Source organism: Neodiprion lecontei, chromosome 6, assembly GCF_021901455.1.
Source record: "Neodiprion lecontei isolate iyNeoLeco1 chromosome 6, iyNeoLeco1.1, whole genome shotgun sequence".
Lineage (NCBI taxonomy): Eukaryota > Metazoa > Arthropoda > Insecta > Hymenoptera > Diprionidae > Neodiprion > Neodiprion lecontei.
In genome coordinates this window covers 7,070,212-7,085,561 of record NC_060265.1, presented here as the reverse complement: position 1 = coordinate 7,085,561, position 15,350 = coordinate 7,070,212, and the positions used below count along the sequence as shown (strand labels likewise).

General features: G+C 39.8%; 1 protein-coding gene across 1 annotated transcript in view; it reads left to right on the top strand.

The window, feature by feature from the left end:
- Positions 1–220: 220 nt before the first annotated feature.
- Positions 221–15,350, top strand: part of LOC107222776 (transcription factor Sox-5) — a 137,924-nt gene continuing 122,794 nt past the window's right edge. The window contains exon 1 of the mRNA XM_046742783.1: positions 221–2,728. The gene's annotated coding sequence lies outside the window, so the exon portion shown is untranslated. The remainder of the gene's footprint in view (positions 2,729–15,350) is intronic.

Here is a 15,350-nt window from a genome sequence, read left to right as displayed (position 1 = left end):
ACCGCCGACGAACGGCAACGATCAAAGTGAGGTGCGGCGCATCGTCGGATCGGGCGTTTTCCAATTCTTCTCCCAACTTTAAACTCGTGCCTGCTGCTGCTGCTGCTGCCTCGGATCGGAAGAGAGGAAGAGACGTCGAGGTGCGTACACACGTCGGTTGTCTCTCCTCTCCTCTCCTCTCATCTCGCCTCGTGCGTGTGTGCCTGTTACTCCCGCCACTCTCGGCACTCGGCTGGCTCCACGCTACTCCTCCTCCTCCTCCTCTTCTTCGGCCCCTCTCGCCATGCACGGCCTACTACTCCTTCTACCTGGCGAGGCGGTCGGACGTCATGTGTGTATGTGTACCTTGGACTTCAGTGTAAGATCCGAGCTAGCGGCGAGCGCACGGCATTGTGTATTGTTATAAATCGTTTATCGTCGTTCCTCCTCCTCCTCCTCGTCCTCCTCCTCGTCGTTCTCGTCGTCTTAATTCTAATCAACGTCGTCGTTGTTGTTGTTGTTGTTCGATGTTACAACAGTGCCGATCATCCGGTTTACGTTTACATACGTTGATAATAAACTGTGCGCCGTGTGTTTTTCGAGGGTTGAATCACCCCCGACCGCGTCAAATATCGCGCCCCTCCTTCCCCCACCCGATTTTCATCGATGTCGTCGTAGCATCGACAATTTCAACACAAGGATACGCGTCGTCAACCGTCGTACCGATATGAACAATTCCTCATAAAACTGACCAAACTTGCGATAGAAAGAAACGCTCGTCCAGAGATCGTCGTCTACCACCCACCCGAGTCACATCGATCGATCTTTGCTCGCACTCTTTTCCGGAAAACACGTGGCTCCTCGCCGGTGCCGCACGAGGTTCCGTGGCGGCAAATTCGTAAGGGAAGAGAGACCGGAAGGAAGAAAATAAGGAAGGAAGGAAGGAAGGAAGGAAGGAAGCAGGGTGTCCTCCCCTCTCCCACCACCCCCATCCCTCCTTAACCATTTCCACGACGCATCTCCCGTGGATATTGTCACGGGATGGAGCCGGCAGCGGGGAAACTCGGCTGGTGTTGCTCGTCGACCCGCAGACAAGGGGTTCTCTTCTCGGCTCGAGGATTGACGGCGAGGCGCGGCTCTAACGCCTAATTAAATCGATTAGACTTTGGGGTTAATTGTTCTGGAAGGCCACGCTCGCCTTGCAGCCTTACAACCCTCCGCGTACGGTTATAACACACCTACCCGCACACCACCACCACCGCAAGGAGGAAACTGATCGGCGGATCGTATGCCAGGTGGAAATAATAACGATCTCCCTCGTTGTTGTGTACACCGATCGGCGATCTTACGGCGACACTCGCCTTGAAACTACGACGCCCAAGATACAACGCGAGAGGGCTGAGAGTCCGTCGGCTCTCTGATCAGTCAGTCTGCCCTCGCCGATCGTCTCGATGAAGTGAAATATAATATCGGGAGGCAAGCGTCTCTCTCTCTCTTGCTCGTCTTCGGCAATCGGTCGCAAGAGACTTACTTACGCTCACAATCAGCCGACGTTGTTCGCTCTGTTATGTTTTATACATGCATCATTGCATACCTGTGAGAGTTGTGACACGAGCGTTTGTCTCTTTAATAACGTGTGTAATGAATAATTCGGCTGTGCTTGCTTAGTTGTGTTTGTTTTCTCGCCGCGATATTAAAACGTTTGATATTACATGCATGTGTAATAATACATGTACGTGTGTGTACGCCGTAAGCAACGGCGGCTCGGTGTCGATTTGACATCGTTCGGCGGCTCCTACGTTTTTAAACCCTGCTTTTTTGCTCAATTAGTTTTTATCGTCTAACGTGGTTAACAATATCTTGAGAGTGCATAAATATATTCACCTGCCGTGTTGATAATGTTGTTACGTTTTATCCCTCGACGTGCCGGTGGTTAATAAATCTATACGTAGGTACACGAGTATAAATAATACGTGTAGTATATATTGTTTGAACGAAGATGAGAAACACTTGAGCGATTTTTATACGTTTCGCGATCATTAACATGATCGTGTATAATAATACGATATTTTAACTATTTGTGATTACACATGTGATAATAAAAAAAAAAAACGTATATATGATATACATATTATACATATGTATATATATTATACATACGTAATAATATCTACCTTTAATACACAACGATCCGTATGTATAATATCGATAACGTAATAGTACACATGATGTTATAAACCCGATGATTAAACGATCGTTACAGATCTGTGAAAAGACATAAAATTCTAGTTCGTTGTTGGTTTTTCTTCATTCTGTTTCTTCAATTTCTCTCTCTCTCTCTCTCGCTCTCTTTCTGTCTCTTCCTCTGATCTGCTCTTTTTAAAATTAGTGTGTAAAATGTGTATGTGCAAAGATAAAAAAAAAACGGTGTCAAATAATCGTCGTAACGCTGATATAATAATTTTATATGAATAATATATATATACGAGTGTGCGTATTATCGACACAGCTTATAATAACATAGACCACCGTCACGTGATCTTTACATGAAACATAAAACGTTTATCGTGTGTGAATTTGAGGAGAAGAGAAGAACCAATTGTGTGCCAATCGAACGACGCGTGCGTGATATTAATCGTGGATATTAACGCGTGTATTCGTGGCGATTTTTCGTTCTGTGATCAAGGAAGTGGAATTGTGACGTTGAGAAACGAAAAAATTCACTTGGAAATTGCCGCACAGAAACGGGGTGAGTCTGAATATTTTTAAACAACATCATTCACGATAAACCCGTCATGCAATTTCGCTGCGAGGACGACCAACGAACTCGATATTCGTCGTCGTCTAAAAATTCATCACCGTGCAGCTCTTCGTTTTTATCCGATATCTTCTCAAAACTGCGCGAATCCAAGTCCCGATGATTCTTCGAGACCCGATTCAGTTCCTCCGTCGCCATTTTTAAATCCTGCACCAGACGGTTGGAAAAAAATAAAAAGAATCTCCTTGCGACTGCGCAACAGTTGTGCAATCGTTTTTGTGTCTCCTCGTACGGTTATACGATTACAAGTTACAATAGTGCGTAATCCGCATTGTCACGTCGTGCAGAATCGCGAAAAAATATACATGCGAAACGAGGTTTTCTTCGCTAATATATATATATATATGTATTTTCATTACGTTACGCGCAATCGCGACGAATCCATACCACATATTATTATTCGCCTCGTCGTTGCAATAGAGAAATCTACGTGCACAAAAGATCGGCGATAATAATTTTCTTTGTTTTCGCACGCTCTTTACGCTGACAAAAGTCACTCCGTTGCACGGCCTGCAATCGATTATCTCTAGCTGTTGCAGCTTCGCGGATTCGAACGGAGCAACGGTAATGACTCTATAACGTCGCCGACGTTTGTTTTTCTCCTTATATTCTCTCTACGCATGGAGCTAAAAGAGGCGAATGACGAAGCTGGACGATTATCGTTCTCATTGTACCGCCGATATTTGCACTCTTCGACTCGACTGAGATAATCGCGCCAATTAGATACGCCGGATTGCTCTTTCAAGAAAATAAAAAATAAAACAAATAAAATAGAAGGAATACCGATTCAAGTCTCAGCAGCAGTTTTTCCAAATCCGAGTCTCATGTCTGATAATGTTAATAATAATAACAACAACAACAACAACAACAATAGTTTGTCAAATAATTTTTTTTCCATTCGTTTACAGTGTAACGTGCAACGTTAAACGTAAATCATTCGGCAGGACGAACAATTGTACGTAAATATAATTTTCGCACGAACGTTGGAACAAAAAGGTAGTCAATTTTCGGTCACAACGGCAAATTATAATAAGTCGAACGTGTCAAGAGCGATAAACGTCGTTAATTGAACGGCGTTAAAACAATCCCGTACGTACGTGTAAGAGCGCAGGGTGAAAAGAAACATTATTCCGCGGACTCGAGGAATTACGACCAGGTGCCGCCGCCTTTTGCTGCCATGCCGCTGCATCGGTTATACAGCAGCGGTAAATTGCAATAGAACTTATACCTGTGGATGTATACAACCTGTAACGCAAGGTACCCAGATAAATGTGCCCAGAAGTACCTAGAGGCAAACATACCCGTAATACAGTGTGTAAGTAAATGCACATAAATCATACCTGTTTAGGGTTGTAACTTTCAATACTCGTTCCGCACTGTCCAAGGATACGTAAGCCAGGTTAAAGTTCCCGTTTCTAATACACGATGTAAACCCGGAGGGAGGTAGACGGGCATTAGGCCTCCACTAATTGGCCGGAGACGTTGTTGAGCCGCGGTATAAAACCAAACTCGGTAAAAGGTTGCGATATATTTTTCTTTTTTCTTATTTTACTTATTCGTCGCAGGGCACGCGCGATTATTTTATTCCCGTGCAGCAAAGGAAAGAAGTTTTTCGTGTGCGACAAAAAGGAGAAGCATGTTTGTAGTAGAAAATTTTCGGATTTTGCGTTATATTATATTATAGACGTACGCAATCCAAGCGTTTAGTCGCGACGGATTTTTCTTGGACTTTTTGTTATTAATTTTTTCGTCGCGGTTATTATACTGAAAATATAATTTTCCGAGGAGCAAAAATTTACGAGGCATGAAATGTAGGAAAAATCGTCGAACACGTGTTTTAGATATCGAGGATCTTCGTTACGCCCACGGATTTCGCGGGTAAGTATAAAATAATCGAGCCTTGGTCCGCGCGGTCATCGATCTTCATTAAATCGATGGGAATAGAAATCCGGTCGATGGGATCGCCGGGAATCTGTGAACGGTTAAATCGTCATCGGGATCGTCTATACATAGATATTGTACGTAGATTTGTGTACCTGCGACAGAGAGCGAAAAATTCGTCATTCGTCTTTCTCTCTCTCTCCGCGATTCGTATAATATGCGTGACGTACGTATAAACGCGCTTGGAATTTTTATCTCGACGACGTTGTAACATATTATAATAATGTCATATTTTCACACCACGGCCGGGGATGATAGGCATTCAAAGCCGGGTTACAGCAATCAATTAAAGTGAGTGATGATCGCCGGTCGTTTAGCGTTTTTCATACCGGTAGGTAGGCATACCTATAATACGCGGAGGAGAGGATGTACGATAGATATATGCTTGTTTACCCCGCTCTCGTTATATTTCGCAGATCTGTTTGATCTGCGCGTTACGCTTTCTGAATTCTTATGTCACCAAAGTGACACCGCCGGACGCAAAAGAGCCTAATTTATGTATGACGTGTCGCAATTTTCGTTTTTATCTTTCGAAAATTCTTTTTTCACCCAATTTTCTTTTTTATTCTATCTCCGTATCGCTATTTTTACACATTTATACGAGCGAACAAATCATCGAGATCTTCTTTCTCGTCAACCTTTCGGATGGAACGAGAGAATAAAAATAAGAATTCTGCAAACACGCGTACATGCTTTAGGTATACATATAACAACGTGTAATAGATTCTGTCGCTATTTGCATTCCTGAATTGATGAATTTTCTCAAAGACGCGTACGGATGATAACAACAACGGTCCGTCCGTAAAATATACGCGTCTACCATTTGAATATCGTAGTCGAGAACCTGCTAAGAAAATTTTACGTAACCCGTAATCTTTCTTAAGCTGCCCCCGAAATTTTCTGCGGAAAATATCTGCGAGTGAATTATGTTGTATAAACTTTCGTCATATCTGTTATCCTTTTCGTTCTGTTGCTGACCGGAGTGATGCTGCAACCAGAATTCCGTTTTCGTAATAATATGATTAGGAAGAACTAAGTATAGTACGCATATATATATATATATATGCAGTAAAAAATTATCGTCACACGAAAGACATTCACTCGCTTCTACCCGTTTAACATTCGCACGTTATTGTATTTACCGGTAAGTGATTCACGCCTGCGTCACTCGCTAAGAAATTCAATAAGCATACACTTTGGAAATATGGTGAAATATTTCAACTATATATATATAATGTATAATAATAATATAATATATGCGTCGAAAAAATGCATTTTCGAGCCGGGAATGAGAAGGAGGAAGAATGAGAAATTTTTGTGAAAGAACGAAAAAAAAAGCACACCATTTTTACCTGTATAATATATATATATACGGTAACAGTATAAGCGACGTTAAAAAACTACCTCTGTTTATCACTATTATAAAACTCTCGGTGCGTGCGCCGTGTATTATAATATGTATACATACATACATGCATACGAGAAAGGTGTAGCGTGATAACGATCTCCGTTATGATCCTTGTTAAATGAATATCAAGATTTGGAAACACAGCGCTGTAATGCACCTGTGCCTTACACGGAAAGACACTAAGAGTAAGAAGGTTCGGAATAGAGTTAAAAAGAAAAAAATAAAATAAAAAAGAAAGAAAACTAACTGAGCCACAACTTTTTTTTTTTTTCTTTTTACTCACATTTACATACCTATATGCAGTAGGTACGTAATATTTGTATTATTATATATTTCTCTTGAGGTCGTAAAGCGTTTGAAAAACTCACGATTTCAATTCGTGCCGGTCGATCGGGAGGCGGAAAAGTGATCAAGGGACCGGTGAATAATATTTGTGAGAATAATAAAATATAATAATCCTGAGCGGAGGATGAATTTTTTTTTTCTTTTTTTTTTTTTTTTTTTTGTTCAAAAGGTTTTCAGTCAGTCGCGTTGCTCAATCGCCGAGTGGCATCGCCGTTTCGTGATCTGACGAATGAACGCCGTAAATTTCGGTAATAATTAGAGGCCGTGAGGCGATTCGAGATATTTTTCATCCGATTCAAAGGTCGCGGGGCATGCATCCCAGTACCCTCGTACAGCACCCGCCGTTTATCGTTATATTTACATCCGTTTAAGCCGTACTTTGGACAGTTGAATAATTTCCTTTCAAAGGATTATGAGCAATACCGAATACAATTGAGCATAAATCGGTGAATGTTAGTTTCTCGAGGTTCGCAAATATCTATTCATCCCGTTTACGTGCAATAAGACGATTAATAATTATTGTACGCATGAACAGACGTTTAATATTGTTGATTCCTCACGTACGATATGCTGAATAAAAAAAACAAAAAAAAAAAAAAAACAACAAAACTCGGGAATAATTGAGGAAAAGTTCAATCGAATAAATTTAGTTTCACGGAATTGAACGTTGTTCGGTGAGGAAAAAGAATTTCTTTTTACGATTCACGGACACTCTGCTGGAATTATACCTGTAATTTATTTCTTCGGTGAATATAATTAATTTTCCTACTCGGATAAAATAGGTTTTATTTTTTACAGATGATACGCGCGCGCAAACAAATCATGCAAGTGCAGCGAACTTTGATTGTATTGGATGTGGTAAAACCTTGCAGATACAAAACGAAACTCAAGACTGTAAATTGAGTCTTGTTATTTTCTCTGGAATGAATGAGGAAGTAACAGGATTAATTTATCGTTTATTCTTACGATTTTTAAAAATTGCCTCAATCGAAGTCAGCTTCGAAGTTTTAGCACTGCAAAGTTTCGCGCTCTTAACAAAACGGTACAATAACGTGCCTTGCAATGTACCGTAAAGAGCTTAAAACGTTTTATAACGAACTTACAAATGATACCCGTTTCATTACGTCAATAAATTATAACTTTCTCGTACATAATTGAATGTTATTTATCATACTCGCGCGTATAGTACACGTACGTGTGTCATAATGTATACGTAGTATTTAACCTGCAGCTACGCCTTGTGCGTAATTTTTGTAAACGACATTTAGCAGCGTGTATATAATTCTTCACGCTGTTAATTGAACCGTTAAACAAATCAGTCATACCTACAGGTATAATCGTGTCTGCGGCTCAAAACCAAGAGAATCGTCCCACGTCGAGTGTCAAAGCTTTTCCCCCTGACTTAAATTCTATAATTCAAAATGTCACGGTAACATTACAATTATTAAAAGTATACGTGATTTTTTACACCTGCAGAGACTCTGCGTGTCAACGAACTTGATTATACGAAAAATACTTCATCCGACAACAAGATTCAACGGATAATATGACGAAAGCTTTGGGTGAAAAAAATAAATAAATAACAAAGTTGTTTCGAGTTGAATTTACCACGCTTACGTATAGCTATATAATATTTCAAACCTCGAAATTTAAACAATCGGAGCTTCGCAAATATGTTATTTTTTGCCGAATCGTTGCCTTTTGTAACAGGTGTAGAGCAGCCGTCGGTACAACGTGGAGTAATCACGATTGATCACGGTCTAACGGCCATCGATGCGACAGATCCTTTTTTATCCGGCGTTAAAAGTTTCGTGCATCATCCTAGGATCGTAAGGAGATTCAACTAGCCAGGGAACATGTTACACCGCAGCGTAAGACGAAACTCGTGTCGTTTTTCACCGTTTCCTCAATTTTCCCAGCAGCACCTCGTACAATAATTATGCCGAATGACGCGCGTTGATCGGTGGACTGGACCTTCCGAAAATAGTCGTAAGTGTTGAAGGGGCGATGAGAAGGGTGGGGGGGGGGGGATGCATAGGTCGAGCCTAATTAGTCAGGTATATATTATCTGGAATCTCAGGAGGCGAGTTTTGTAGGCCTCCTTAGTTTTATGTTGGTTGGTACGCGGCTAGGCGGATTTCACCGGGATTAGCATACAAATCGATTTAAAGAGGAGATAAATGGCCGCGGCTCAAAGCCGTCTCACGTTAAAGCCGACTTCGACTCGCGAGCATTATCTTGTCCACTACCCGCGAGATTAACGCTTTAATGCTTTATATGCACACACACACACACGCGCGCGCGCGTACATACACGTATACTACCGTTTTATTCTCTGCTCGTTTTAATCTTACTCAGTTTACGCAGATCTTCTTATTTTTCCATTATTTTCTCATCGATTTATTAAGCTTATGGGATATCATGCGAGACGCGGGTATTTTATTATAAAATTTTAAACGAACCTTTGCACCGCGGACGATCATCTTCGGGTTGATACCAGCTGTAATGGATAAATAATATCGACGCGTAGAACTTTTCGCAAGATTTTCTCCAATTGTTTTCGTACCATGCCTATTACGTCTGTGATACGAAGCAGATATGTATCATACGTATAACGATTATGCTGCCGCATAGAGCCAAACACGATACACTGTAACCACTGAAATCTGTCGTTTCGAAAGAGCATTGCTGGGCATAGCCTTCGGAAATTTTCGGGAACACCAGCGCGTAGAAAAAACTTGAGCAATCGAGAAATCCGTTGATATGTTGATTTACTAATCTTGAGTAATTGACGAGTAAATATCATTATATACTAGAGTACCGGCTTATTATTGTACGCTTACCTCAAAATTATGCATGAATTATATTTCTAGATATAAATATATGTATATGTACGCACGTACCTGTACGATCAGATTACGGAAATGTAGCTGCACTTTGAGTATTACCGTAAAAAAAAAATTAAGAGGAATAATAATAATAATAATAATAATAACACTAATAATAATAACGTCGACTAGTAACGCCGTTATATACGTGTACAAAAATCTAACACACCTAGACGATGCTCATGTTATACCGGACTTCGTTGTATTATTATTCGGTAAATATACGTCTTGCGATTGATGCGCAAACATCAGGAACTTACTATTCAAAACTTACTTCCATCGCCTTATGCATTCGCATATCTTTTACGACGCTTGTGTTATACTCACGTACGTAGTCCGATGATATTCTTCTTATTATTAAACTTTTACCGTAGGAAGGAATACCGTAGAATGATGAACGGGCATTTTTATAGTCGCAAATGAAACCAATAAGTATTAGTTGCAGTAATTATAACCAATGTATTAATTATATTACATACAAATCAAGTTACATTTATCATTTTCTGACAAACTTCGAAAGTTACGTCTTTCCGAAACTTGTATCGCATAATCGGAAATTTCGCATATATACATATATATATATGTGTACATTATACAGTTACAATACAGAAAAATTTGCAAATAATCGCCACACGTAAAAATTATTTATTATACGACTGTCGGTTCTGCGGTAAACTGACCCGGAATATATAGTCTCATCTTAATAATTATCACCTCATAGCATGTGCGACATAGAAATGAAATGTTTCCAACCGTAACGAGCCTAATAATTATACTTATCTGTCTAGGGAGTATGCGTGAAATTTTTTCCGACACTAGATAATTCTTAAAAAAAAGCGGTACAATTATAATTTTTTTGTATTCCTCGTTAATCATTCACAATTGCACTGTGCAAGAGAAAATAATTACGTAATAAAATAATTCCGCGAACGAATTATTTGCGAAACGTTAAATCGACGGTATAATGAATTTTAAAAAACGGAACAACTTTATAGGTATTATTTTCTATTCCATGGTAAATTCGATCCAAGTCAAATAAAATGCCCCGAAATTCTCTCTCTCTCTCTCTTTCTCTCTCTTTTTTTCTCTCTTTCGCCTCCTCCGTTACGTCGAGTAAGCAGTTAAGCGCGACTCGAGAGACGATCAGGTGTATCGTGACGTGTAAGAAAGAAGACGGAGGTGCGGATTCCGTTCGTCCGTCCGTTCGCCGGTCGGTCAGTCGAACCTAACCGCGGATATAAATCATGGGTGGATGGTCCAGCGACCTCTTCTCTCTACCCGTAAGATCTCGGTCTTGGTCTCGGCCCTGGCCCAGCGGGACGGACGTTAGGATAGCAGGCTCGAACGGAGAGCGCGAGGTGGGAGGAGGAAGAGGGAAGAGGGAAGAGGCAGCCGGAAAGACTCGGCAACTGGGCCACTCTTGAAACGGATGAACAGGTGAGCGAACGTAAATCAGGGTGGCGGGAGGCGGGAGGCGGGAGAGCACTTAACGCTGGACCAAAACCAGCTGCTGTCAACCGAGATCTGCGCGCGCGCGTCGCTTCAATTCGTTCTTCTCGGCTGATCTCGCCTCTCGCGCTTTTATACATTATGCACGATACGCGAACCCAGGGAATTATGAGCCGTGCGTGCCGCCTCATATTCCCGAAATTCCAACTCTTTCCCCTCTCTCTATCTTTTTTTCGTTTAACAAGCCCCGACTTCTCGTTCTTACTTACTGGACCCAGCATCGCGATCACGCTGCTACTGTTATCTTTTTGATGCTTGAGTCTCTTTGGTTCTAGTTTGCTGTCCTTTTATGATTTGTTACTTTACTTTACTCGTTTCTCAACCTTATCTATCTTATTGTCATGCTTATGTTTTCCTCGTTTAATCTGATAATTTGCATGCTTCGCTGTCTTGCTGGACTTAGTTTTCTTCATTCGTCACTTCTTGCCTTTGTCATTTTTATTTCGCTCTATGTGTTTCATCTTTTCCTTGTCATTTTTGCCAAAGGCATTCCAAGGCGTGATAAATTAATCACCGTCGTCATCGTCGTCATTATCTTTCTCCTTCTTTTTCTGACAAAAATTGTTACACGCAATGTAATTCGTTATTATGTGGCTATTATAGGTGCACGAATATGATCGTGCGTGTCGCGCGCGTCAAGAATTTGGCCAATCTTCAATCGGGCGTAGGTATAAATCGTTTCGCTGAAGTATTTTTGATCGGTTTATCATATTTCAATTTTAACGCTGCGTCTTCGCTATCATTCGACCAAAAATTCCACCTCCGAGAACAAAAATTATGTTACCACAAGTAACGTCTCCATTCGAATCATTTTCCATGCAGAATATGAACACTGTTTTTTCTTTCAAATATTCTGTTCTTTTTAACTCTGGCGCCACAATTCGAATGATTCTGTTTGATATTTCATGATGTTGCAAAGGCTAGAAAATGATTTTTTTCAATTATTCTAACTGACAAAATTATCCGTTAGATCGACGGATGGTCGAATGTGACGGGAAAACGGAGATATCTTGTTATTTTAAGCTACGATGTCTTGGCCGAATTTTTTCAATTCCCGGGGTTCCAATTAGCCAAACGGAACATTGATTGCGACGAAGAGAAGCAAATAAGGTTGTCTCCGATTGTGGTTCACAGAATTATCGCATCATTTTCCCCTAGCAAGTAAAATTTTCAATTCTCTCTCTGTGAATAAGATTCCTCGCGTTGATCGAAGACTTTGATCTCTTCTTCTTTAGTATACAATCACTATAATCGGAGTAAATTTTTCTTTTCCGTATCGTCGTTTGTTAAATCGATGATCACGTTTTGAAACCGTTTAATAAAAATCTGTTTTTCAAAGCTATAAAAGTTTTTTTTTAAAACGTTCGAATAAAAATCCAGTTAGATCAATACACGATTATATCATATGTTACAACCATGCGAAATTTTTTGAAATTTATTCATAGTAAACTCGTTCAACCCGGTTTCCGAGAAGATTTCTTTCTACAAGATCAACAAGTTTGTACATTTCCACGATGAAATGATAAAATAAATGGATTATATTGTATATACCATGAAATCGATAATCGTATACTTTCTATTGTACGCGTACTATGTATCAATTTTTTTTTTGCCTCCAGTCGATCATCTAATTTCAGAAAAGATTTCAACATAAGGAAAGGAACTAGACGTTTTTTTTTTTTTTTTTACGAAGGCAGGAAATCGGTGAGAAGAAATTGAATCATATAATCTGCAATATAGAAAAGAAATTCTTATCTCCAAAATAATGAATTTTTAAAGTGAACAGATGTAGGTTTTATTCATCGATCAATCGTTAAGGTTTAAATAAAAAAAAATTGAAGAGAAATCTCTTATAATATAACGTTATTATATTATAAATTTAAAATTGTTTCCGATTTCTAATTATGTAAAGAGAGTTAAAAAATACAACGCGACAGAAATTTTATATTCTCATGAAATTTAAACGTGGGATCGCATTATCACGGCTCTAATCGCTGTCTCGGTATAAGCAGTCCTCGGGATATCATCGAGGTGTAAGGCGTTCGGGAATTATACCTGTTACAACGCGTTAAGATGACCGCCAAACCGGCCATCGCTCGTAAATAACTTGGGCACGGATTTCTAAATTCTTATTCCACGAGAATGTACTCGTGCTTATACGCCGGCCTGGACCAAACATGCCATCCTCCTCTATTTTCTTTCAGCATTTTGTCCGCAGCTATTATTCTACTTGGTCCTTCCACGAAAAAATTTCGTATCTACGCTTATTACCCTACAGAAATCAAAAATGATGAAATGAAGTGCAGAAAGTACGCCAATGTGATGTACGTTATATATATGGGGCATTCCACGTCAATTCGACTAGGGTCTGACCCTCACCCTCTTGGATTTCGTCCGTAATTTCTTATATTGTTGTTTCAACAATTACATAAATTGTGTAACCAAAATTATCGAAACCAAAATCAGAGTGGGCAGGCAAAACGCTAATTTCTTCTTACTAGTTTTTCAACCAATTAACAATTCTTTGTTAGTAATTTTGATGTTTCCTTCAGCTATCACGAAATTTCAATCAAAATCCAGAAATGAAAAATTGAAATAACCAAAACAAATTCTCCGTATATGTATTACAAGATTAGTGAAAACCAATTGCTTGTAACGTATCCCCAATTATAAACTCTTTCAGTCGAACTGGAGAAAAAAAAAATGACCCGATTATTTTACGCTTCTCTACTTTGTTATATCTGCACATGTATACCTGGATGGTTTTTTTTCGTTCATTATGAAAAATGCGAAAGCCAAAAATTGAGCTCAATTTTCTGCGCCTACACGTCGAATTATATCGTAATAAATTATTCGCACCTACGCGCAAACCGTCGACTTGGATGATACAGTTTATTTCTCGCGTCCCATTTACGTGATTTACTTCCTTGCGCGGTTGAAGTTGGTAATGTTATTGCAACGATACATTTTTGGCAAAAATTGTTATTACGGAACTTGCCATAGAAGTCATTGAAATTACATAATTCAGTAAATGGCTACGAAGCATTTCAAAATTATACACTTATATTTTCTAAATTCAACTCCTTGACGGATTACATATTCCGAATATATAAAAAAGTTATTTTTCTTTCTCCACTTGGTTACCTCAACGTCTGCGATACCATACTTTGACTTTACTCGTCCCTCATATTTTATATTTTCCCCAAAATCGATCCAGCTCACAGTTCAAGCGAAAGGTGAGAAAACGACGAGATAAAAATTAACGATTCGCGAGTCGAGGCAAGGCGGAATCTTTTTTAATTTTTTTTTCTTTTTCTTATTTTTTTGTCTAAAATACCCAAATAATCCAACCAGATGGGCGGAGAGAGCCGGTATACGTACGTACACAATATATATAGGTGTAATGTGAGCGTGGAGGAGGAACAGAAACGATCGAGACGACAGCTGAAGTGGAGCTGTACAACTACCACCACTACTACCACCACTATGCCGCTAGCCCTTTGGGATGAATCGATACAGAAGAATTTGTTAAAGAGAGGAACGTCGGGAATGGTGGAGGAGGAACGAGAAGAAGAAGAAGAAGAAGAAGATGCTGGAGGATGGGAGGAGAGAGAGAGAGAGAGAGTGGCGAAAGGGGGTGAGGAGTGCGGGAAACGAGCCGACCCGATACCGTTACTGGACTCTGGAGGCTGTAATAAAGTAAATAAGGAGCCTTGCCCAACAACTTGACTCTCCGTGAAGCGAGAGGTTTTTTTTTTCCTTGTATTTTTTTTTCTACTTTGCTCCTCTTCTTTTTCTCTTCTTTTCTCTCAGATTTTTCTGTTTCTTCTTTTGTATACCTTACCTTCTCTCCCTCCCTCTCTTTCTCTCTCTCTCATTTTTATTATACTTAGATATTATTATGGTACAGGTACTATATCTGTTGCAGCGTCTTTTCTTTCCTTTGATTTTTCCCTCCTCCTTATCTTTTTATATTCTCTTTTCATTCCGAGTCTCGTTCTCTTTTCTCTTCTCGTTCATTCTTTCAGTCTTGTTTCTTGAATCTTCTCCGATGCCGCGACCGCCGTCAGAGTCAGGAGAACGGAGGATTTTACTCCAAGATGAGGCTCTCGGGCACCGTTTGACTCTTGATTGATTTTCATATAGGCACGTGTATACATATACATACATATACATATACACGTGCACGCATAGGCCTACGTATTGTATACAAGAAAATGTGCGACGCTGTGAAACGGAGAAAAAATTTTTCGCCAATTCTCTACGTCGGTGTGTGTATAAAGAAAAGAAAAAAAAGCATAAAAATTTCTCACTTTGCGTACACAATTGTCATATGTACGTCCATTAGTGCAATGTTACTTCGACCTACGATACGTATACCTGTGCGTACGCATGTAATACGCAGATATAAATATTCAAGCAAGAAACTCGCGTAATCGCGATAAAATAAAGGTTCACCGTA